The sequence below is a fragment of the Lepisosteus platostomus genome, chromosome 22, assembly GCF_059453375.1.
Source record: "Lepisosteus platostomus isolate fLepPlt1 chromosome 22, fLepPlt1.hap1, whole genome shotgun sequence".
In the NCBI taxonomy this organism is placed as follows: Eukaryota; Metazoa; Chordata; class Actinopteri; order Semionotiformes; family Lepisosteidae; genus Lepisosteus; species Lepisosteus platostomus.
In genome coordinates this window covers 1,671,578-1,695,110 of record NC_142632.1, presented here as the reverse complement: position 1 = coordinate 1,695,110, position 23,533 = coordinate 1,671,578, and the positions used below count along the sequence as shown (strand labels likewise).

Here is a 23,533-nt window from a genome sequence, read left to right as displayed (position 1 = left end):
ATACATTACTCTATAGCACACTGTTGAACAGAGGAGTGAAACAAGCATGACAGTAGTGCTCCAGTATCCCCTAACAGAGAAACCAACACTCCATTAACAGTACATTTTAATCCACTGGACTGGGACAGACTTAGGTAGGCTACAAGGGATTTACAGGATCTAATCGTTAGGTAAACAGATCTTCTCACAAGACGTTATTCTCCCAAGTCTCGATTCTAAACCTACAGCGTTTCAGCATGTCTGAGACATTCGAATAAACCCAAATTGTTTTCACTATTGCAACTAATTGTATAAAAATACAAACACTGTTTATCTAACTACTTTTACGTCCACCTGTACTGTACTTATACGTTTCAGACGCTCTTATATTTTCCAATCTCCTTAAGTTGATTTTCATCAAGTCTCTTTAGTTACGTCTCTAGCCAGTCCCGCTGGCTAAACACACTCACACCGTCATTTAGTATACAAAAACTCACAGTTACACACATACATGCCGGCACACAAATTCATAAAACACACATACACATCGAGAATATATTTTTCTCTTCGTACTACAATGTGCTGTATTCTTGTTTTACTTCTACATGAATCCTTTTAATTCCTGAAGTGCACTCCAGGTTCGCTGCATTCCTAATTTTGGGTGCGGTACTTTAGCCCACCAGTCAATATCTTCCGGTTTTGGATTTGATCGTATGGGGGAATCAGGGAAGGTAGGTGCGAGTACGGACCCCCTCGATGGGGTGCGAGACACTTAGAGTGACGCTGTCATCAACAGCGCCAGCCCCCGCTACATCAGGCCCTCTCCCACTTAGGGTGAGAGTACAGGTCTGCAGGCACCCTCTGTTTAAGAAGGGAGTTCCTGTTCTGTCTCTATCACACTCGTACCAGGTGTCATCCCACCCAGACCCCCCGTCTCCATATGGTCACTGTGGGAATTGATCCCAATTATTTTCATTTCCTGCCTGTCTGTTCCCCTATGGGAGAGCAGGATATAACACATTAACTAGTGCAGTGCGACCAGGAACTAATTCTTCTTTTAGTTTCTGATTCTCCTGCACTGCCTCTTTTCGCTTTTGTTTATACTCTTTCGTAGCGAGTAAAGTATCTTTTCTTCCGGGTTTTTGTTTTCCCCGTAAACACACTTAAGAAGTCACATCCCAATTTCTTTTTTTTCTCATGTATCTGCCACCACTGGTGCCGGCCGTGCACCAGGGTGGGAGCTACATGCTTGTGCTTTTGCCAATCAATACGCATATGCTTATTTTACAGGCGTCTTCGCCCCAGACTCCCTCTGACAAACTCAGCTTTTCCCATATTTTTCTCCTTCTTTTCCTTCAACTTACACTTTTCCGATATATAAACGGACCCTTCCACCACTTTCTCAAACCATCAGTTAGTACACATGTTCGGTCTCTTTTACTTTTGTCGTGTGTGAGGTAACAGCTCATACAGTAAGGGGATGCTTTCACTTGAAAAACCTGTGCATTCCTGCACTCATTCAGCCAAGGGCGTCTGTTACCTCCAGATCTAAATGCCTCTCAGAGACTTTAGAGAGGACTTACACCACACTGTTCACAGGTAAGGAACGAGACCTCGAAAACCCCCTTTCTTGATCAGTAATTCACCATGCCCAGAATGCCAGCATCGCTGCTTTTGCTCCAGGGTGGACTTACACACTGAGCTCAATCAGGGCGATTCTCGGGTCTCAACGTCCTTTAAATCCTGCTACTTAATGCTTTGCTCTTTTATTATGAGGTGTGTTTATGTTAGTGTCGTGCGTGTGTATATGTATTTCACAAACAAGGAAAACACCAAAAACATACATACATATATATATCTCCTACTTCTGTTTCCTTTAAGACAAAAATCCACGCCATCCAGTTATTTAATCCACGTTATTAAATAACTTAATTTGCACCCTAAAAAAATAGTTGTACTTTGTCAATGGTCAGACAACACTAAATGACACGAACAGTCACTCAGTCTGTTTGATGGGCAGGAGGGCTATCCGTCCAGGAACTGCACATATCAGTGTCGTTATTGAGTGTCAACATTACGATCCTGTTTGCTCAGGTGGACCGATTCCTTGCAGTAGTTTATCATTATACTTAAAATCGTTATATAACTAGGACTAGTTATAGCAGTCTGTGCTTTCTGTTGGTTTTACAACATTTTTTCTTAACGATTCAGAACGTCCATGTAGCTGCAAAAATGAACGCTTATGGTACTTTTCGCTCCAGGCAATACTCTCCACGAGTACTCTCCACTCTCACGAAAAATGTGAAACTGAACTTCATCGCAAATACCAGATTGCTAGTCGATATCTTCTATCATGAAGCACTAATCAATGGCATAGCTGTGAGATTTCATTTGGGTAGCTGCACTGTACAGCTCCGTTTCAACCGAAATATCACCCCCCCTCAGAATTTCAGAAGCCCCCCTACAGATTTTTCCCCGGGCACCGCGCACTGATGGGGGACGGGGTTTCCAGGAAATGGTATCAACTTTTCTCAAGAAAATAAAAATAGAAACTCTATAGGCACTCAAAAATTTTACTGTTTTTTTTTCAGGCAGGTGGCAAGACCCCTCCGCAAAACCCTTGTATGCCAAGCTGTGGGCATTGATTCGTCGAATATACATATATTCACGGCGAAAATACGGCTATACGTATATATACGTCGCCTCGACGTATAATCAACGTCGAATTGCAACCGTAAAATCGACGACATTAATAAATGCATATATAACGTCGAAAACACATCTAACACTAGGAGTATACGGCACTCTGCACAGTGTACGAAGTAAATTATTTTCGCAGTAATTAATTTACACGTGTATAATAAATATAGTAAATATTGTAACGCCCTCGCCTGGTGGTGAGGAGGAAGCGCCCCTAGGCGCTCGTAGTACCGCTGGGCATGCTGGGAGTGGTAGCCGGGAAGAGTCTGAGGGTCAGCACAATGACCAGCAGCTGACCCTACCTGTGTAAATAATGTCCTAGTAATTCTAGTGCCCTGTCTAGTCCTGTAAAAGTAGAGTGTGTTGTTAGGTAATTACTACCCTAAATGTGCGTACGTTTTCGTCAGTCTCCTCATGTGTGTGTGTAGATCCTGTGTTAGGTTTTGGTGTGGTTGTTAAATAAAGTCAGTGCTTTATTTAACAACACTCGATGTATAACTGGAGCCTCACATATGCAAATGGTGAGGCTCCAGTTCGACACCCAGTTCGACACCACTTTACAGTATATGACAAAAGCATGACAGACTGTGCTGGACCGGCAGATAACTTCCGCTTATTTTTACCATATTAAACATTGGAAATCCTCCCACTTGTATTTGTGACACTTGATTTTGGCTCCACCTAAGACACTCTTAAATCTTCAAACACTTTTCTCTTCTCCCGCAACACTCTTGTCTGTCGGCACTATGTGGCAGCGTTGCATGACAACCCCTCTCACCACGGAAAGGAACCTAACAGCTTTGGTAAGAGAGGAGAAAAGGACCTGGCCAGTACGGGGCTCGAACCCGTGACCTTGGCATTATTAGCACCACGCTCGAACCAACTGAGCTAACCGGCCTCACAACAGTGCTCCTCTCTGTGCTGCAAAAAATCGAACTCAGGGAATTTCTTTTGTCCTCCTTTGAATAGAAAGCCGTGTAATTCAGTGTACGGGCTTTCTCGTGCAGTTTCATGGTTCTTGAAACCCAAATCCTACACTGGCCTGAAGTGCCCCCCCATTTCACAGCATTTTTCAGCTGATTTAAAATGTACCTAAAGGAGAAGCATTATTGAAGACCATCAATTACCAAGAGCTTTTGTCAAAGGTTTTGGTGGTCATTTTGAATGACCACAGAGCGCTGTGACCTCGGTTTTACATCTCATCCAAAAGACAGCGCCCTTTTACAACACAGCATCTCCGTCACTATACTGGGGCATTGGGACCCGCACAGACCTCAGGGCGAGCGCCCCACCGCCGGCACCATTAACACCGCTTCCAGCTGGAAGCTTTGTTTTCCCCTGTAGCTCACCCTCATCCGGGTACTGACCTGGCTCACACCTGCTTAGCTTCAGTGGGTTTTTTGAGTTGCGAGTTGCAAGGGGATGCAAGTGATGGAGCCGCTCGCTGCAAAAGCCACTGCATTGGCCGGGAATCGAACCCGAGCCTCCCGCATGGCAGGCGAGAATTCTACCACTGAACCACCAATGCTCAGTGCCTAGGCCTTCAAAAAAGACGCTTTTTTGGTGCTCTGTGCAAAACGCGTCGACATCTGCTTCCAGCTGCAAAATGCCATTCGCGGACGCTGAAGAACTTATTTCCAAGGCAGCGGGTACAAGCGATTGGGCGTTTTAAAACCACCAGGAACAGCAAAGAGGCGCGCTTCTTTGCTTGCGCCGAAACACACCGACTGGAGGCGGATAACGTAGTCGGCAGGATTCGAACATGCGCGGGGAGACCCCAATGGATTTCTAGTCCATCGCCTTAACCACTCGGCCACGACTACAGCAAGCCCCACTGCCGCTGCGTTCTTGCTACAATCTTACCTGGATCGCGAGGCGCCGGCGGAAGCCTATTTCAAAGTCGTTCTCCGTTTCAAAAAAACATTTCCAAAATACAAGCCTTGCAGACAGACACGCCTCAGAGGACTTAAGGGTGGCTTCATGTCGGAATGATAAAGTCTCCCCGTCCGGACATGAAAATGCCACTTTGTTACACACAAAAAAAGAATCAACAACAGAGAAATGCCCACAAGCATTTGAAAAGCCGCACCACGTCGCACTTGAAATAGCTCTTACATTAGTGGTAGACGCAGGAATCGCCTTTTTATTTACGCTCTTACCAACGCGATGGAAAGCAAAACAAAGCAAAGCAGAGCAAAACAAAACGAACAAACGAAAACCCTCACGTCCCGCACTTGCATATAACGCCGTTACGAGCCCAAGCGGTATTGTACGTCATCCTAGCACTGCACCCCGGGGCGTACGGTATATGGGAACGAGCACACGCCACGAATCGTCTCGAATCACTCCCTACAGCTGTAAGGCACCTTGAAGCGTGCACCCCCAACATTCTTCTTTGCGCATCTGTGAAAGGTAAACTCTTGAGCAAACTCAGAACCAGCTCTAAGGAAACTAATCCGATTAGACGTTACTTTGACTCATCTTTTTACGCTCAGTGCTGGATTGCTCAAACTCCAGCTAGGGTTAGGGTTAGCATTCCCACGCTACTTAGACACTTTGTTTACGCTCAGTGCTGGATTTTGGGAACTTCAGGACGAGTGGGAATTTTCTCCTATCTGTCAATTCTGTATTGTTTTGGAGACTCTTGGCTGCCTATGTTGTACAGTGCAGCGTGAAGGAAACATTTTCCAAAACTGTCAGCTCAAAAGTTGTAAGAAAACCTCTCCAGCTGCTTTAACTCTTCATTTTCGTCATTTAATGTGACACTCGATGTATAACTGGAGCCTCACATATGCAAATGGTGAGGCTCCAGTTCGACACCCAGTTCGACACCACTTTACAGTATATGACAAAAGCATGGCAGACTGTGCCGGACCGGCAGATAACTTCCGCTTATTTTTACCATATTAAACATTGGAAATCCTCCCACTTGCATTTGTGACACTTGATTTTGGCTCCACCTAAGACACTCTTAAATCTTCAAACACTTTTCTCTTCTCCTGCAATACTCTTGTCTGTCGGCACTATGTGGCAGCGTTGCATGACAACCCCTCTCACCACGGAAAGGAACCTAACAGCTTCGGTAAGAGAGGAGAAAAGGACCTGGCCCGTACGAGGCTCAAACCCATGACCTTGGCGTTATTAGCACCACGCGCTAACCAACTGAGCTAACCAGCCTCATAACAGTGCTCCTCTCTGTGCTGCAAGAAATCGAACTCAGGGAATTTCTTTTGTCCTCCTTTGAATAGAAAGCCGTGTAATTCAGTGTACGGGCTTTCTCGCGCAGTTTCATGGTTCTTGTAACCCAAATCCTACACTGGCCTGAAGTGCCCCCCCATTTCACAGCATTTTTCAGCTGATTTAAAATGTACCTAAAGGAGAAGCATTATTGAAGACCATCAATTACTAAGAGCTTTTGTCAAAGGTTTTGGTGGTCATTTTGAATGACCACAGAGCGCTGTGACCTCGGTTTTACATCTCATCCAAAAGACAGCGCCCTTTTACAACACAGCATCTCCGTCACTATACTGGGGCATTGGGACCCACACAGACCTCGGGGTGAGCGCCCCCCCGCCGGCACCATTAACACCGCTTCCAGCTGGAAGGTTTGTTTTTCCCTGTAGCTCACCCTCATCCGGGTACTAACCTGGCTCACACCTGCTTAGCTTCAGTGGGTTTTCAGTTGCGAGTTGCAAGGGGATGCAAGTGATGGAGACGCTCGCTGCAAAAGCCACTGCATTGGCCGGGAATCGAACCCGAGCCTCCCGCGTGGCAGGCGAGAATTCTACCACTGAACCACCAATGCTCAGTGCCTGGGCCTTCAAAAAAGACGCTTTTTTGGTGCTCTGTGCAAAACGCGTCGACATCTGCTTCCAGCTGCAAAATGCCATTCGCGGACGCTGAAGAACTTATTTCCAAGGCAGCGGGTACAAGCGATTGGGCGTTTTAAAACCACCAGGAACACCAAACAGGCGCGCTTCTTTGCTTGCGCCGAAACACAAAGACAGGAGGTGGACAACGTAGTCGGCAGGATTCGAACCTCTTTCTGTCTATTATATACTAAATATTCTCGTCTGTCTCTTGTTTGTATAGAACTGAATGTCCCTGACAATGTACTGTTAGTTTTAATTGAAGAACGGCATTTGTGTTCAAATATATCAGACAAGTTTACGTAACTGCTCATGCGACACTCAGTTGTAATTAGTCAAGAAATAAAGTCGAACAACAGCTGCGGGTTTGATTCTGAACGTATCAGATTGCAGCACCTTTTACTTCAATTGACAAATGATAGAGATTCGAAGAGAGATCCTTCAGACCAGCAAGCAAACCCACGGCTATTTCGGTTTTATATCTAGGCAACGTTGGTGTCTGCAATAGCATACATGAAAGCGTGATGCAATTTCTGTGGCTACATTTGTTGCACGTCATGCACAGTAAGAGTGTTTCTAACACCAAATAAAAAGTCAACAATTAGCGATCACGCCTTCTCCTCAGTTAACCCACTGAAACCCTTGCTGTTAACAGTTCTTTAATGCGTGCTTTACGAGCACCTACATATTGTGTCGGTTCTTTCAGTTTTATTCTTTACGTTTTCAAAGGCATAAGTAGAACACCAGAGGTGCGAACGCAAGATGTGTGGTTATCTGAAGAACTCATTTCCATGGCAGCGGGGCCAAGCAATTCAGCGTTTTTATAGTACCAGGAAAGGAGAAGCAGCACTTCGCCTTTGCCGCGCAGGCACAAGGAGACGTGCGGCAGATGCCGTAGTCGGCAGGATTCGAACCTGCGCAGGGAGTCCCCAATGGATTTAGAGTCCATCGCCTTAACCACTCGGCCACGACTACAGCGAGTTCGCCATCGCCGCATTCCTCCTTTAATCTAACACGGCGTGCGACGTGGCTGCGGAAACCTTTTCAAAGTCGCTCTCCGTTAAAAAAAATAAATACCTTTGACAAAATACGTGCCGGCAGACAGACACGCCTCAGAGGGTTTAAGGCTGGCTTCACGTTCAAATGATAAAGTCTCCCCGTCCGGATGTCAAAATGCAGCTGAAAAGTATTGCATGTTCATGTGTATTGCATGTGAAAGTATTGCATAATTGTGTCTGAAAATGAGCAATGGGCACCTGAGAGACTCATTTGCCTGTTTCACAAATGATCATATTTGACTAGAGATTCTGTTTGGGATTCAGTTGTGCATTCTGACAGCAATCCCTTTCAAAAAATGATACATTCTGGATGAGGTCACAGGTGCAGGAACACTGTATTTAGGATGTGTTTGCACTTATTCTGTGTCTCTAGCTTCAACACAGTGATATATATATATATATGCTCAGTGATTTTTTGGTACATGCCCAGGGCAATAATCATTATGAGGATTTATTTCCAGATGTGCTAGGGGTAGTGTTGTGAAATACTTCAACACACTGGATTGCAGGTTTAGACCCCCTGCACTCTTACTCCTTAAAAACCTGAAGCGTCTGGCGTCTCGCCGACGTCGAAAACCCCCCTCAGGCTGTACTCATACTCGGCTAACTGCTGTGGAACCCTGCGTGAGCAGCCGCTGCGCCACGGTGACGGCTGGCGACCCACGGATGCCCCACTATCGGCCGGCTCCAGCCCCGGCTGGTCCTCTAGAGCCTCCCCACACGGCTCCTCCTCCCGGGTCGGTAGGGGGCCAGGCGGTCTCGGTGCAGGACCACCACTCTCCCCCGTGTTTGCAACCGGACATGGTAGCAGACCTCGCCCACCACCCAGAGTACCTCAGCGGGCCCCTCCCATGACGGCGCCAGCTTAGGGCTGAGGCATTTGCGGCGGCACGGGTTGTACACCCAAACCGAGTCCCCGGGCTGGAAGGCAGGCCCCCTGCAGCGCAGGTCGTAGTGCCGCTTCTACCGGACCCCCGCCTGTGTCAAGTGGGTCCGTGCAAAGCTGTGCACCTGCTGCATCCGCTGCCGCAGGTCCCACTCGTAGTCCGGTCCAGCCAGCGGTGCCGACCCGTCTCCGGGCAGCGGGCCGGAGACCAGGTCCACCGGGGTTCACATTTCCCGGCCCAGCATGAGCGAGGCCGGGGTGCACCCGGTGGATTCCTGGACCGCGGTCCGATACGCCCAGAGCGCAAAGGGGAGGTGGCGGTCCCAGTCCCGTTGGTGCCGGGACACCAGGGTGGCCAGCTGGGTGGTGAGGGTACGATTAAACCGCTCCACCAACCCGTTGCTCTGGGGATGCAGCGGTGTGGTCCGCGTCTTGTGATCCCCAGGCGCTGGCACACTCTGGCGAAGACCTGGGACTCGACGTTACGCCCCTGGTCACTATGTAACTCCTCCGGCACCCCCAGCCTGGCAAACATCCCCTCCAGCAGTGCATCGGCCACCATGGGGGCACTCTAGTCCGGTAGGGCGAAGGCCTCCAGCCACTTCATAAAATAATCCATGGCCACCAAGACGTAGAGGTTCCCGGCCTCGGTGCGCGGAAACGGGCCCAAAACGTCCACCCACACCCGCTCCATAGGAGCCCCCGCCTGGTGTTGTTGGAGGGGGGCCCGAGACCGCTCGGGGGGACCCTTCTGCGCCACGCACACTGCACACGTTCGGCAGTACCGCTCCACGTCCCGGTGGCAAAGACCCCAATAAAAATGGCCTCGGAGGCGCTGCAGGGTATTTTTACCGCCGAAGTGCCCCACGCCCGGCTGGCCATGCACTGCTCGGAGCACCGCCCCGCGGAGCGACCAAGGCAACATCAGCTGCCACCGTACCTCGCCACTGGAGGGTACCCGCCACCCCCGGCACAGCACCCCGTCCTTTACCTCCAAGGCCTCCCACAGGATGCACAGGGCCTTGACAGACTTTGGGTGTGGGGCGAGCTTCTCTCGCTTAGGCCGCACTCCGGCTACCACTCCCAGCATGCCCAGCGGTACTACGAGTGCCTGGGGGCGCTTCCTCCTCACCACCAGGCGAGGGCGTTACAATACATAGAATATGCATGTAAAACGAACAGATCTTATCGAGAGGGTTATCAGAATACAAAAGGTATATATTCAGTCAGTTACAAAGTGTTACACATATCAAGAGGACATACGTTCAGTATATCATTCATTTAGACCATTTCATAAATGAACCTGGTTATAACTTCTACATTAGATACTGAAAACAAGTACATAACTCTTAGGAATTAAATTGATATCAACTGGTTGGGATAACAATTGAATTCTCGAGCAGTAATGCAGTGAAGTTGAATACTCATCCAATCTCTGGGGATTCAGATCTCCTGCGGGCACAAAGAAACAGTTGCAGGCTTGTTGTTGTCCAATCCACGCTCTCTGTCTAGGTGCCAGGCTGTGCTGTGCGGGTTGCGACGGTGCGCTGCTGATGCTCACTGACCGGCTAGTTAGTGTTGGCTTTAACTAGCAAAGTTTGTGCACAGGAGAAAAGATGACTGTGGGTCCCAGCAAGTCAAGAAGAAGACCGGTTCGTTCCTGATGAAGAGCTAGTTCTGAATAGTGATTCAACTGTCCACAGTTCCGACCTGTTCTCGAGGCCTGCTGCTGGTGCTAACCTCGGGTGGATCCTCTGGTTATTCTCTGGCAACCTCCGCTCTAGACCCTTAGAACAAAGGAAAGTTCTGGCACTCGGACACACTGGCCGTTCCGTGGTTGTCCGGGCTGAGTCTCAGGATGGTCAGGAGGCGCGCTGTGAGAATGTCCTGCCCTTGAGAGCCTTCTGCTCCTGGGCTGTCCTGCCCTGGAATTCTCCTTTGAATTCCCTTTAGAAAACTCCACAGAATTCTCTACTGAATTCCCACTGAATCTCTCAGGCTCTCTGTGTTGCCTGTTTTTACCTGGAGGAACTTCAGCTCGTTGATTGGCTGAAAGTTCCATGGGCATCAGAGTCCCACGTGGGTTACTCGGCCCTACCAGTCCCTGATTGGTTGATCAAGGTGAGATATGAGTCACTTACTCCTGACACTTAGGAATGCAGTCCAGATGTCCATCTGGCACTCCCTAGACAGATAGGCACCAATGGATGACCATTGATCATGATAGCCAGGCTTAGCTAAGTGCATCCCCCTTTGGGAGCTGTCCCTTATCAAGGGAAACCTTAAATCAGCCTGCATGAATAGTTTCTCTGTGGCTGCACCACAGAGATGAACAGAGAGATAAGGCCTAATTTGGGAAAGCTCAGAAACACTTAATTCTTTCTTATTAATAAGCATCGCCGCTACACCGCCCAAAGCACTTCTAAAACAGGAGATTCGCGTTTGGGAATGCGCCCTGCCCTACAAATAAAACAGGTCTACGGGTCTGAAACCTGCTCCACGGAAAACAGCTCTGTTGCACTTTTGATCAAAGGGAGATTCGCTGTTCTTACTTTTTGATGACATAACACCCAAAGGGGCTTCTTTGGAGCTGGATTCCAACCAGCATCCTTAAGTTTCTTGGCAGTATCCTTTACAGTCCTCTGTTCGGTCGACAAGGGACTGAAGGGGGCAGCTTTCCTCACACATACAGTGCAATGTACTGTAGTGTTCCCGTTCATCGAATTCGCAGTTCTGCATCAGACCTCTAACTCGTTTCCTTAGCTTGGATTTAAGCCACGAAGCAGGCTTCTACTGTATAAACGTCTAGGGGAATCACAAACTATTTGAGAGGCCATCATCCCAGGGGGAACTGACAAAGTCTATCCCTAAACACCTAGCGCAGTCTCTCGAGAGACTGTCAAAAATCGCTTTCTCCGTTTGCGTTGCAAGTAAGTGAAAACGCGGTCTCAACCCAGAGCCACTTGGCAGCAGCGGCACGTAAATACTGTCACTGCTCGATACCAACGTTAGCCTATTATACCATGTTCAGCCACCGCTAGAAAATGTACGGCTCTAGAACCGGAGCAAACAACAGGATGGCCAACGTCAAACATGGAGAGCGACGAGAAAGGGATTTGAACCAATGCGTGCAGAGCACAATGGATCAGCAGTCCATCTCCTTAACCACTCGGCCACCTCGTCGAGGAAGCTAGGCTGTCCGGACATGGCTTGGTGCACTCCAGATGATCTTTTTCTTTTTTTCCCCTCGTACTCGAGGGTCATTTTCCTGTTCCACATGCGATTTCAACATTTTCCTTGGGAGATGTCAAGCCAGCAAGCCACTGCTGTGGTTCAGTGGCCAGTGTGCAGTTCAGTGGCCCTGTTGTACACAGAAAGCACATTGAGCTCCTTGGACATGAAAAGTTCCAGATAAAAGCCATTTGTCATCCTTTCTCTTGGTGTCGATGTTGCTATTGTATGTAAAGGTGGCAACTTGCTCCGCGAGCAGGCGGAGCACACACCGAATGCAGATGTGTCTGAGTGGTGTGTCCAAGTGGCTGCAAAAGGACAGTGCTCCCGGGGTGCCGTGGCTTAGTTGGTTAAAGCACTTGTCTAGTAAACAGGAGACCCTGGGTCTGAATCCCAGTGGTGCCTTTTTTGTTCCGTCTTCTCGAACAGAACGGGTCATTATGGACAACCGCCTACGGCTAGACTTAATTAAATGCAAGTATTCATTTCCTGTCTTTAACGCGACTTTTTTTTCATAAAATGGATGCAACTTGCAAAACATGAAATACAAACCTTGCTAATCAGCGCTAGCGGCTGGCAAAAAAAAAAGAAGTCAGCAATGTTTTTTTTTCTTTAACCTTAACCCTGCTAATGGAGAAGAGTTAAACGGCCGAGTCTAGGCAGCTTAAACGGTGCGCACGTCGGGTACTTTGCTGAAAGGTTGGTAAATCACGCTCAACCCAGTCCTTTATCTTTTAAAGAGGATACAAAATTGAACCTAGTCACCACATCACATACATCCTGTTCAATGATAAAAAGGTAACATCTATCCTCGCTCCAGAGTAAATCTCACGTTGAGGGCATATTTTTTTTCACTTAAACCGTGAGTCGGGCTCGGCTGCACAGAGGACAGAGCAGAGCAATGAGGTCACGGGGACAGGGGAGTCACACGCTGGCGGTTTGAATACGCGGAAGATCACTGAGGGATCCACAGTATATGGACCCTCTGTGCGCCATCAGTCCGCACTTCGGACTCTGAATCCTTTCCCCGGAGTAAATCTGTTACATTGAAAGAATGCTTCTCGCAGGTTAAAAGAGGGACCCTTGTTAATTGGAGAAATCAATGATTTCGAATGAATTCTGTATGCTTTAAAAGACAGCTATACACAGAAAACATGCAGGACACTGGTCATGATGTTTCCCGAGCCGAAACACTCTTTTCAAACTGTCAAAGGTTTGCTTTGCGAACGCTGCAGGACATCGCACAATCTCTTTTGAACGGGGACAAACGATTTCTTAGGGGGCGCAGTAAGTACAGACGTTTAAAAAGCTCCACTCATGCCGACGATGCAGCATGAAAAAGCGCAACCTAACGTTTGACAGACATAAGCCGGGGGCCGCTACGAGCAATACGAAATCAAACTGACAGCACACGGCGTTTCGCGCTGACTCAAAAGTGATCTCGACAGACGCTGTTCTCTGCATAACGCTGAAAGAGCTAAAGAGCGTTTCTGTTGAGACGTAACAAGCTCGTTTTTTTCTACCATGATGTCACCATGACAAAATCTGTCTTTAAACACCTTGCTCAGTCTCTGACGAGACTGTCAAAAATTGCTTTCGCCGATTGTATTGCAAACCGGTGGAAGCGGGGTATTGGGAAAAGTTTTCAACTAGCAAGAATCGCGCCTCGGCTAAACCTCACAGGCTACGATACTGCCACTGCGCAAAGCTGACGGTTGCCAGGCAACCGCGGGGATCCTATGGAAATCGTTATCGATCGTCTCATGGCATGTCGTTGCTGTAACGCTTCATATTTGTCGTCTTCTTCTTCTTCTAGCTTGAGGTTTTGAAGAATTTCATGACAGACAAGGGCTCCGTCGGGAACAAAGGGCGTTGTGAGAAAACCGTTGCTTATTTTCAGCAGCAGAAATACAACCCTTTAAATACAAGATGACAGAACAATGACGAAGGGCATGCCGGGAGGAACTCATGCACTACAGAGGAAAGGGGGCGGGCACGTACAGTTCACATTCAAGCCACAAGTACTCTTCTCGGATGTTGCACAAACAAATCCTAACGTCATGAAAGCGTGATGCAATTTCTGTGGCTACATTTGTTGCACGTCATGCACAGTAAGAGTGTTTCTAACACCAAATAAAAAGTCAACAATTAGCGATCACGCCTTCTCCTCAGTTAACCCACTGAAACCCTTGCTGTTAACAGTTCTTTACTGCGTGCTTTACGAGCACCTACATATCATGTCGGTTCTTTCAGCTTTATTCATTAGGTTTTCAAAGGCATAAGTAGAGCACCAGAGGTGCGAACGCAAAATGTGTGGTTATCTGAAGAATTGATTTCCATGGCAGCGGGGCCAAGCGATTTAGCATTTCTATAGTACCAGGAAAGGAGAAGCGGCCCTTCGCCTTTGTCGCGCAGGCACAAGGCGACATGCGGCAGACGCCGTAGTCGGCAGGATTCGAACCTGCGCAGGGAGTCCCCAACGGATTTCGAGTCTATCGCCTTAACCACTCGGCCACGACTACAGCGAGCTCGCCGCCGCCGCATTCCTCCTATAATCTAACACGGAGTGCGAGGTGGCTGCGGAAACTTTTTCAAAGTCGCTCTCCGTTAAAAAAACAAAATACCTTTCACAAAATACGTGCCGGCAGACAGACACGCCTCAGAGGGTTTAAGGCTGGCTTCACGTTCAAATGCTAAAGTCTCCCCGTCCGGATGTCAAAATGCAACTTTGGCAGACAGAAAAAACATCAACAAACCACAAATGTGGACAAGGATTTTACAAGCTGCACCACACTGCACTTTCAAAAGCATTTACATTCCTATTAGACGCAGGAATTTCCTTTGATTTGCGCGCTTACGAACGCCATGGAAAACGAAACAAAACAAAAGCCCTCAGCTCCTGCACTTGATTATAATGCCATTACGTGTCGAAGCAGTAATTTACGTCATCCTACCACTGCAACACGGGGAATAGAGGGAAATGAGCACACGCTACGAATCGTCTCAATCACTCCCTAGAGTCGTTAGGCGCATTGAAGGGTGCACCCCCATCATTAATCGTTGCGCCTCTGTGAAAGGAAAGCTCTTGGGCAGTCTTTGAAACAGCTCGGATGAAACACTTGATTGCTTCCATGTGCACCTGGAGCCCATTTCTTATTTTCACTTCACGCCGCCCAAAGCATTTCTAAAACAGGAGATTCGCATTTGGGAATGTGCCCTGCCCTACAAATAAAACAGGTCTACGGGTCTGAAACCTGCTCCACGGAAAACAGTTCTGTTGCGCTTTTGATCAAAGGGAGATTCGCTGTTCTACTTTTTGATGACATAACACCCAAAGGGGCTTCGCTGGAGCTGGGATGGGATTTGAACCCATGCGTGCAGAGCACAATGGATTAGCAGTCCATCGCCTTAACCACTCGGCCACCTCGTCGACAAAAGTGGGCCGTCCGGACATGGGTTGGCGCGCTCCAGATGATCTTTTTCTTTTTTTTCCCTCGTACTCGAGGGTCATTTTCCTGTTCCACATGCGATTTCAACATTTTCCTTGGGAGATGTCAAGCCAGCAAGCCACTGCTGTGGTTCAGTGGCCAGTGTGGAGATCAGTGGCCCTGTTGTACACAGAAAGCACATTGAGCTCCTTGGACATGAAAAGTTCCAGATAAAAGCCATTTGTCACCCTTTCTCTTGGTGTTGATGTTGCTATTGTATGTAAAGGTGGCAACTTGCTCAGCGAGCCGGCGGAGCACACACCGAATGCAGATGTGTCTGAGTGGTGTTTCCAAGTGGCTGCAAAAGGACAGCGCTCCTGGGGCGCCGTGGCTTAGTTGCTTAAAGCGCCTGCTTAGTAAACAGGAGACCCTGGCTCTGAATCCCAGCTGTGCCTTTTTTGTTCTTCTCGAACAGAACTGGTCATTATGGACAACCGCCTACGGCTAGACTTAATTAAATGCAAGCATTCATTTCCTGTCTTTAACGCGACTTGTTTTTCTTAAAATGGATGCAACTTGCAAAACATGAAATACAAATCTTGCTAATCTGCGCTCGCGGCTGGCAAAAAAAAAAAAGAAGTCAGCAATGTTTTTTTCTTTAACCTTAACCCTGCTAATGGAGAAGAGTTAAACGACCGAGTCTATGCAGCTTAAACGGTCCGCACGTCGGGTTCTTAGCTGAAAGGGTGGTAAATCACACTCACCCCAGTCCTTAATCTTTTAAAGAGGATACAAAATTGAACCTAGTCGCCACATCACATACATCCTGTTCAACGATAAATAGGTAACATCTGTAGTGTGCTCTCTGAAGGCACTAGTTCTGTAGGATTTGGGATTTACTGGGACAATTATTCATTGTAGCAGTAAATCACAAAATGATTCTTTTAATGGCTTTAGAATCCAACCTTGCGATATAACTCAAACAACGCACACACACAGGTACTAATACATGAGGATACATTTATTAATACATAGAATATGCATGTAAACCTAACAGATCTTATCGAGAGGGTTATCAGAATACAAAAGGTATATATTCAGTCAGTTACAAAGAGTTACATATATCAAGAGGACATACGTTCAGTATATCATTCATTTAGACCGTTTCGTAAATGAACTTGGTTATAACTTCTACACTAGATACTCAAAACAAGTACATAACTCTTAGGAATTAAATTGATATCAAATGGTTGGGATAACAATTGAATTCTCGAGCTGTCATGCAGTGAAGTTGAATACTCATCCAATCTCTGGGGATTCAGATCTCCTGCGGGCACAAAGAAGCAGTTGCAGGCTTGTTGCTGTCTAATCCGCGCTCTCTGGCTCTATGCCAGGCTTTGCTGTTCAGCTTGCGACGGTGCTCTGGTGATGCTGACCTTGGGGTTGTAGACCACTTGGATGAGGCTCTCTCTTGGAATCTTGCAGACCTTTAGGCGCCAATGGATGACCATTGATCATGATAGCCAGGCTTAGCTAAGTGCATCCCCATTTGGGAGCTGTACCTTATCAAAAGAAAACATCTTTAAATCAGTCTGCATGAATAGCTTCTCTGTGACTGCACCACAGAGATGAAGAGGGAGATGGGGCCTCATTTGGGAAAGCACAGCAACACTTAATTCTGTCTTATTAATAAGCCTCGCCGCTACAGTACGTACAGTTATAATTCAATCTGAATTAAAAACTACATGTCCCAGTTACCATGGTGGTGCTTGTGATCATTGCGTTTAACCAACGAAACAGGGCGAAAAATCAGTCACATGACTTTGTGGCTGAGTTTAGAAAGCTTAATGTATCAGCAAGACAGCAAAGACATTTTTCCAAGAAAGTTTAGCCTTTGTCACTAATGAAACCGCTAAATAAAGACATAAATATGGAAATTGACAATTAATTGACTTTTATATTTCTAAATATCACAACATGTTCGAATCCAAGTCATTTTTAATAACAATGGGTAAACTGGGTAAACTATCACAAAGCTTTAAAAAACTTAACATTTTTATTATCAACAAATTGTAAATACGATGTTTACATTGGCATTATTAATTTTTCACTTGAGTATATGGAGGATTGTGAGAGCAGACCCCCCCTCTTAGGCTACATTTTTAATAAGAAATGGAGGCTGTATGCGTTACAATATAAACATTTACTGTCAAACTTTAAATCAACAGTTGATTTAAAGACAATCTGTCAAAGTGCAATGAAACACAATATTGTTGTTGTTGTTGTTGTTGTTGTTGTTATTGTTGTTTTTATCCTGTAAAGCGTTTTGAGAAGCCACCTTTAAAGGCGCTATATAAAGGCGCTGATTCTTATGGAATGTGTTTTCTTTCTTCTTTTTTTTTCAGCATAGAATAAACCTGTTACAGTACTTGATTCTTATGGATGCCCGGTTCCGCCGGGGATTCAAAATAAAACATGGAATCACGTGTCTAAGGAAATAGCATTATAACTATATCCATGCACAAACAGTAGCATGTTACATTATTAATTTGGGTGTCTCCTCTTGCCAGAAAGCGCTAAATTGCATTTTGAGTGCGGTTTTTGACTTTTTTTAAAATACAACCCATACATAAGCTGATACTGTTTAGACTTTTAATTATTTTAAACTGTATTACAGCAGCACAATGTGCTTTTTCACGAAACCTAGAATACTGAAATGTCTTGCGTTGTACAGCTTTTCAGCTAAATATATTTATCGCTTACACCTGACACTTGATGTGCCCGACAAAAAACAGTTGAACAGCTCTGTTGGAGGTTTGCAGATCAGATCAGATTCCCTTCCCCCCACAGAAAGACAGACTTATTAGTCGCTATTCACTGCGACAGCAGCTCCAATTTCAGGCGTAAGCGATAGATCCCAGTTTAGCCGATCTTGTACAGCATGTTCCAGTTTACTCTTATTAACCATATTAATTTTAAGTGCTTAATGCCATTTTTTGACCACGCACGAATATTCTTATGTCCATACCTTTTCAAGGGAATCAGTGTGAATTGTAATACTAATTAAATAACCGCGGGCACTTTCCACCCCCTCTGACAGCAGGAACATAACCCATTCTCAGCTCAGCAGCTCATTACAATATAGGGTGTTCAAATCTTTTGCTGCCTCAAAAAGCTTTAGAGAACTTAATATTTCTATTATCAACAAATTGTAAATACCACGTTTACATTGGCATTACTAATTTTTCACTTGAGTGTATGGAGGATTGTCAGCTGTCACTGAGAGCAGTTAATTAAATGTATTTTTTGATTCACAATCAGACAAATGCAACATAAATTGTTATCTTTGTCTTCTAAGTATATTAATAAACTTTCAGCATAGCTTTCTCCTAGTTTAGATTAATTTTTCTTGGGATTTTGGGATCAAACGTGGAAAGATTAGATTAGTAATCGTTTTTATTTTTTAAATACATTTTAGAAAAGTGTAATCTATACTTAAAAGCTGTATAAAAGCTGTATAAAAGACACTCGATATTAATGGAGTTTAGTTGATACTTTTTAAACTTTTAATTATTTTAAATTGTATTACAGCATTGTACACATGCTTAAAAGAGAAGAAAACGCAAGCCTTCTTCAGGTGTGAGGGCATTCTGCTCAGAATGAAACACTAAAATGTAATGTAGGCTCTGAATGGGTTCAATTATGATTTGGGCTTGATTAAGGTCGCTGCCTTTCATCCAAAATCCTGCTTGAATCCTTCTAAACTAAAAATTAGACATGAGCAGGGGCTCTGGTGAAATTTCTCTTTTTTTAATTTCTCTTTTTTTCTTGGAAAAATATCTTACCCGCTGCAATCCGGGCACAGAAGGATTAAAAGAAGCCAGACAGGCAGGGGGAAGAGTGAGTTCTAGATAAAGAGGTATCCAGGTAACAGTGAAGGTAACAGCCGCAGACGTGGCCTACTTAGCCCGCCAGGGTTACCCTACTCTTCCGGAGGAGGCCCACCGGGAAATAGCGCTCCAGGCGTTCCTGGCCCCGGCGCCGACTGAGGTGCAGTGCCACGTGATGCTGGCCGCACTGGTCCCCTTGGAGCAGGCCCTGGCTCTGGCTGAGCACACTGTTGCCGTATTCGAGGAGACCGGTGGGCACCAACGGAGGGGCGCACGGGGAATCAGATGGGGAGGAGGAGACGCCCAGCGCGACGATGTTGGGGGAGCGACGACGGCTGGTCATCTGCCACTGCTGTGGGGAGAGGGGACACATCGCAGGCAACATGAAATTGTCAGGGACATTCAGCTATATACAAAGAAGAGACAGACAAAGTAATAATTCTATATTAACGTGGCCTACATATTGACGCAATGATCAAACTAACTGACATGTTCTGATTCAGATCCCCTGCAGTTCATAATAATTAGAACAATAGCAATGCTGAGTCCTCCCCACCCTACTGAGCACAAATTCAGCTGCTCTCCAGTTCTGTTCTGCATGCAATTTTCACAGCAAGAAACTTGTGTTTCCTACTATTTTTATCAGGTTTAAAATATCATCTCCTTAAAACAGAAAAAGTGTTGATGTGTCGTGCTGAAATTCCGATTGATTTTGAATTCAAAGAAAAAAGGTTTTCTTCCAAAACACCATGAAATTGTCACATCTTGCAGACAATAGGTGTATTCCATGTTGAAAAGAGAAGAAAGAAAACCATGGAGCCTTTTACAGGTGTGAGACTTCTTCAGGTGTGAGAAGACCTCACAGTCGAAACGCTGTGTTTCCGTTTTTCTCTTTTCAGCATGCAATAAACCTATTACTTGTTCCTTTGCAGCCGAGGCATGCTGACGTAGCTACCCAGCTGAACATCTTGCAGACTCTACAGTACTTCTCTCCTGTAGAAGTAAAGCAGGGCTTGCTGGGTGAGCTTTTGCTCCGGTAAATTATGTCACGTGTCATGTTAAATCACTTCTTCTAAACACAACATTTGCTGGTGCTAGCTTTCCCCATGAAAAGAGACATTTCCCTTACAGTACATGACATATCGTTTTTATTCTATCAATAAGTATAGAAATTAAACAAAAGAAAAAATGGTGTCGCCAAAGAATGCACAGCTCTGTCGCCTTGGGGAGGTGTCAAGGGCATTGAGCTCCTTGGACATGAAAAGTGCCCGATAAATGCCATTTCTCATCATTTCTCTTGGCGTCAGTTCTGCTATTAAATGGGACGGAGGCAACGGGCTCAGAGAGCAGGTTAAGTGCACACCGAACGCAGATGTGTCCAAGTGTCTGTAAAAGCGCGGTGCTCCGCTGGCGCTGTTCCCTAGTGGCTTAAAGTGCCCGCCTAGTCAGCAGGCGATCCTGGGTCTGAATACCAGCGGTGCCTCTCAACGTGTCTTGTTGTGCCGAATGTCTCATTTCAGACAAACATGTACAGCTTGGTTCAGTTTAATGCAAGAATTCATTTCCTTTCTGGAATAACTTGTTTTTGAAGAAATCCATACAGCTTGTGAAAGATGAAATCCATTTCTTGGTTGTCAGTGGAAAAAGATTGCCGGCTGCAAGAAGCGCAAGTGATTGTTTTCTTTGACCATAAACCTGCAAATGTAGGGAGCACAAGCGGCTGTCAGTCTCTGTGGCGCAATCGGTTAGCGCGTTAGGCTGTTAACCGAAAGGTTGGGGGTTCAAGCCCACCCAGGGACGCATGTCTCAGTTTTTCCAATGTAAACATCATCACCGCTAAAGAAGATGGCGCAGAAGGCTCCACAGTCGAAACGTTGTGCTTCTTTTCTTCTCTTTTCAGCATGGAGTAAACCTTTGCTTGATCCTTTGCAGCCTACGCATGCTGACACAGCTGCCTTTCTCTTAACGCGCCTCAATCATTATTCACCAAAACCATCAGCAGAATATGTCGCCTTTGTGGTGATGTCACTCCTCTGCTTCACAAATGTCCTTAGTGACGGACCATTTCTTTCTGCCATTTTTCCGGAGCGGTTATTGATTGCTCCATCATTTCCCTCATACTTTCCATCCCTAGATTGAAAAAAAAAAACAGAAACAGGCTGACAGGACGACAATCAAATTGCAAAAACTCATCAAAGCACTCGATAGAGTATTTGAATCCACAAGTAGCTATGAGCAACTTTGTCCTGGCTTGCATGAAAGTCAGAAAATGTCAAAAAGAAAAAGATGGTGGCTTTTTCATATCTGTTCTTTTATTTTTAGTTCGTTGGCTCTTCTGTCCATTGTCCTCCTGCCTGGCTCTTGACCTGTGACTGTCTGAACACACACATTAGACTTTCAGGCGGGGGATTTGTCCTGAGCCTCTGTGAAAGACCCACCCACCCCCATAAATAACTGCTCTAGAAACACATGAATGCAAAACTAAACCACAGCTTAAAGAGGAGCTCCAACTCAGTGCCATACTAATGTAAACAAAGTAATACTAAGACATGTTCTTATGGATTTGTCTTACCTTGAGATATGTATTTGGATTTCAGGATTAACTTCCTCATTCAATGTACTGGTGATTCTTTGCCTGGTCAGTACCTGGGTGGGAGACCTCCAGCGAACAATTAAGCTTGCTGCTGGAAGTGGTGTTAAGAGACTCTTAGGATCTTCCAGAGGTGTCTGTCCAATAGCACTAGTTGCCTTAGAGCTGGCTCAAACATTGCTCAAGAGTCTACCTTTCACAGATGCGCAAAGATGAATGATGGGGGTGCACGCTTCAAGGAGTCTTCCAACTGTAGGGACCGATTAGAGACGATCCGTAGCATGTGTTCGTTTCCATATACGCCCCGTGTCTCAACGGTAGGACAGAGTCAAATACTTCCTCGACACGTAACAGCGTTATATTAAACCACAGGACTTAAGGGCTGTTTTGTTTGAATGTTCAAGGCATTGGTAGAGCGTAGGTCAAGGGCCATTGGTGCATCTCCTGTAACTGGAGCAAAAATGCTATTCAAAGTGCAGTGACTAAAATCGTCGTCCACATGTCTCCGTTGTTGATTGCTTTCTGTCTAAGAACGTTCTGTTTTCATGTCTGAACGGGGAGACTTTATCATTCCAACTTGAAGCCACCCTTAAGTCCTCTGAGGTGTGTGTGTGTGTGCTTGCACGTATGGCGTAAAAGGTTCCTTAAACGGAGAGCGATCTTGAAAAAAGTTGCCTCCGCTGCCGCCGCCGCCTCGCACTCCCTGTTCGATTGTAGCAAGAAGGCAGCGGCCGTGGCACTCGCTGTAGTCGTGGCCGAGTGGTTAAGGTGACGGACTTGAAATCCGTTGGGGTCTCCCCGCGCAGGTTCAAATCCTGCCGACTACGGCGTCTTTTGCATTTGGTTGCGTGCGTGCGTGTAAAAGGACCAGCCTCGTTTCGTTTTCGCTGGGACCTTTAACACTCTAAATCGCCTGGACCCGCAGCCTGTGAAATCGATTCTTCAGAACCCACGAAGGACGCTTTGCCGCTGGACACAGATACCGATGCTTTTCTGCAACGAGCTTTCCAGCTGAATTTTCTCGGCAGCTCCGTACTGAACCTGTTCTCCATTGCAACATAGCGGAGGCTCGTCACGTCTATAGCAAGGCTGTGTAGGACCGCATACGCCACAGTGACTTGTACACAGACCACATGAAAGGCAAGCAAAATACACTTTTAAAATTCCAAAGACTCACAAGGTCAGAGAAACAGCGATGACCTGAACAGATCTGTTACAGAAGTCTAGGTTGACCTTTTTAGAGCTGTAATTGCATTTTTGTTTAATAGAAGATCAAATCTACTCGCATGTACCAGCACCTTACAGTTTATTGATGTTAATTCTGTTTAAGTAATAAGATTGCAAATTATTTTGGACTTTAGCCTGTGTTTTTTAGAACAAATTGCTTACACTTCTGTAAGGAATACGCAGTACGTGCCTTTGTCAGTCATTGCTCACCATACCTGTAACTTTATTATCTAACTCACTTCCTCAAATGGTGAAGGTCCACAAACATAAATGAAAAAAAAAACCCTTGATGTAGATGAGGTGCACAAAAAAGCAGCCCCTGATAGCGTATAACACATTTATACTATTGCAGAGACACATGTAACATATATATATATACTGTATATATATATGAAACAGAAATAGAAACAGAAACAGGAATCGCTTACTCACCTGGAGAATCTCTGTAGGAATATCTAGCATTTATCAATGGAAATAAAAGCTGCTTTAATACAGTGCATGTTCAAACTCAAACCCTCAGCTGCTGTTCTTGTTTGTTTTGGGACAAATTGCAACTGAGCATCGCATGAGCCGTTACGTACCCTTATCTGTTAGGGAATTTCAAGGGAGGAGTTAGGTCAGAATGGGTAGGCTGCAAAACAACAAGTAAAGATTTATTCCAAGATGAAACGTTGT

The 23,533-nt window shown here is 45.9% G+C and overlaps 7 non-coding genes across 7 annotated transcripts; 1 reads left to right on the top strand and 6 right to left on the bottom strand.

Moving 5' to 3' along the window:
- Nucleotides 1–3,503: 3,503 nt before the first annotated feature.
- trnai-aau (transfer RNA isoleucine (anticodon AAU)) lies at nucleotides 3,504–3,577 on the bottom strand. The gene has a single exon. It is a non-coding gene; the product is annotated as a tRNA-Ile (tRNA).
- A 559-nt stretch (nucleotides 3,578–4,136) lies between these two features.
- trnag-gcc (transfer RNA glycine (anticodon GCC)) lies at nucleotides 4,137–4,207 on the bottom strand. The gene has a single exon. It is a non-coding gene; the product is annotated as a tRNA-Gly (tRNA).
- A 213-nt stretch (nucleotides 4,208–4,420) lies between these two features.
- Nucleotides 4,421–4,502, bottom strand: trnas-aga (transfer RNA serine (anticodon AGA)). Its single transcript has one exon. It is a non-coding gene; the product is annotated as a tRNA-Ser (tRNA).
- A 1,911-nt stretch (nucleotides 4,503–6,413) lies between these two features.
- trnag-gcc (transfer RNA glycine (anticodon GCC)) lies at nucleotides 6,414–6,484 on the bottom strand. The gene has a single exon. It is a non-coding gene; the product is annotated as a tRNA-Gly (tRNA).
- Nucleotides 6,485–13,291: 6,807 nt separating this feature from the next.
- Nucleotides 13,292–13,433, bottom strand: LOC148642826 (U4 spliceosomal RNA). The gene has a single exon (XR_015929447.1). It is a non-coding gene; the product is annotated as a U4 spliceosomal RNA (small nuclear RNA).
- A 730-nt stretch (nucleotides 13,434–14,163) lies between these two features.
- trnas-cga (transfer RNA serine (anticodon CGA)) lies at nucleotides 14,164–14,245 on the bottom strand. Its single transcript has one exon. It is a non-coding gene; the product is annotated as a tRNA-Ser (tRNA).
- Nucleotides 14,246–22,376: 8,131 nt separating this feature from the next.
- On the top strand, nucleotides 22,377–22,458 carry trnas-uga (transfer RNA serine (anticodon UGA)). The gene has a single exon. It is a non-coding gene; the product is annotated as a tRNA-Ser (tRNA).
- Nucleotides 22,459–23,533: the final 1,075 nt, after the last annotated feature.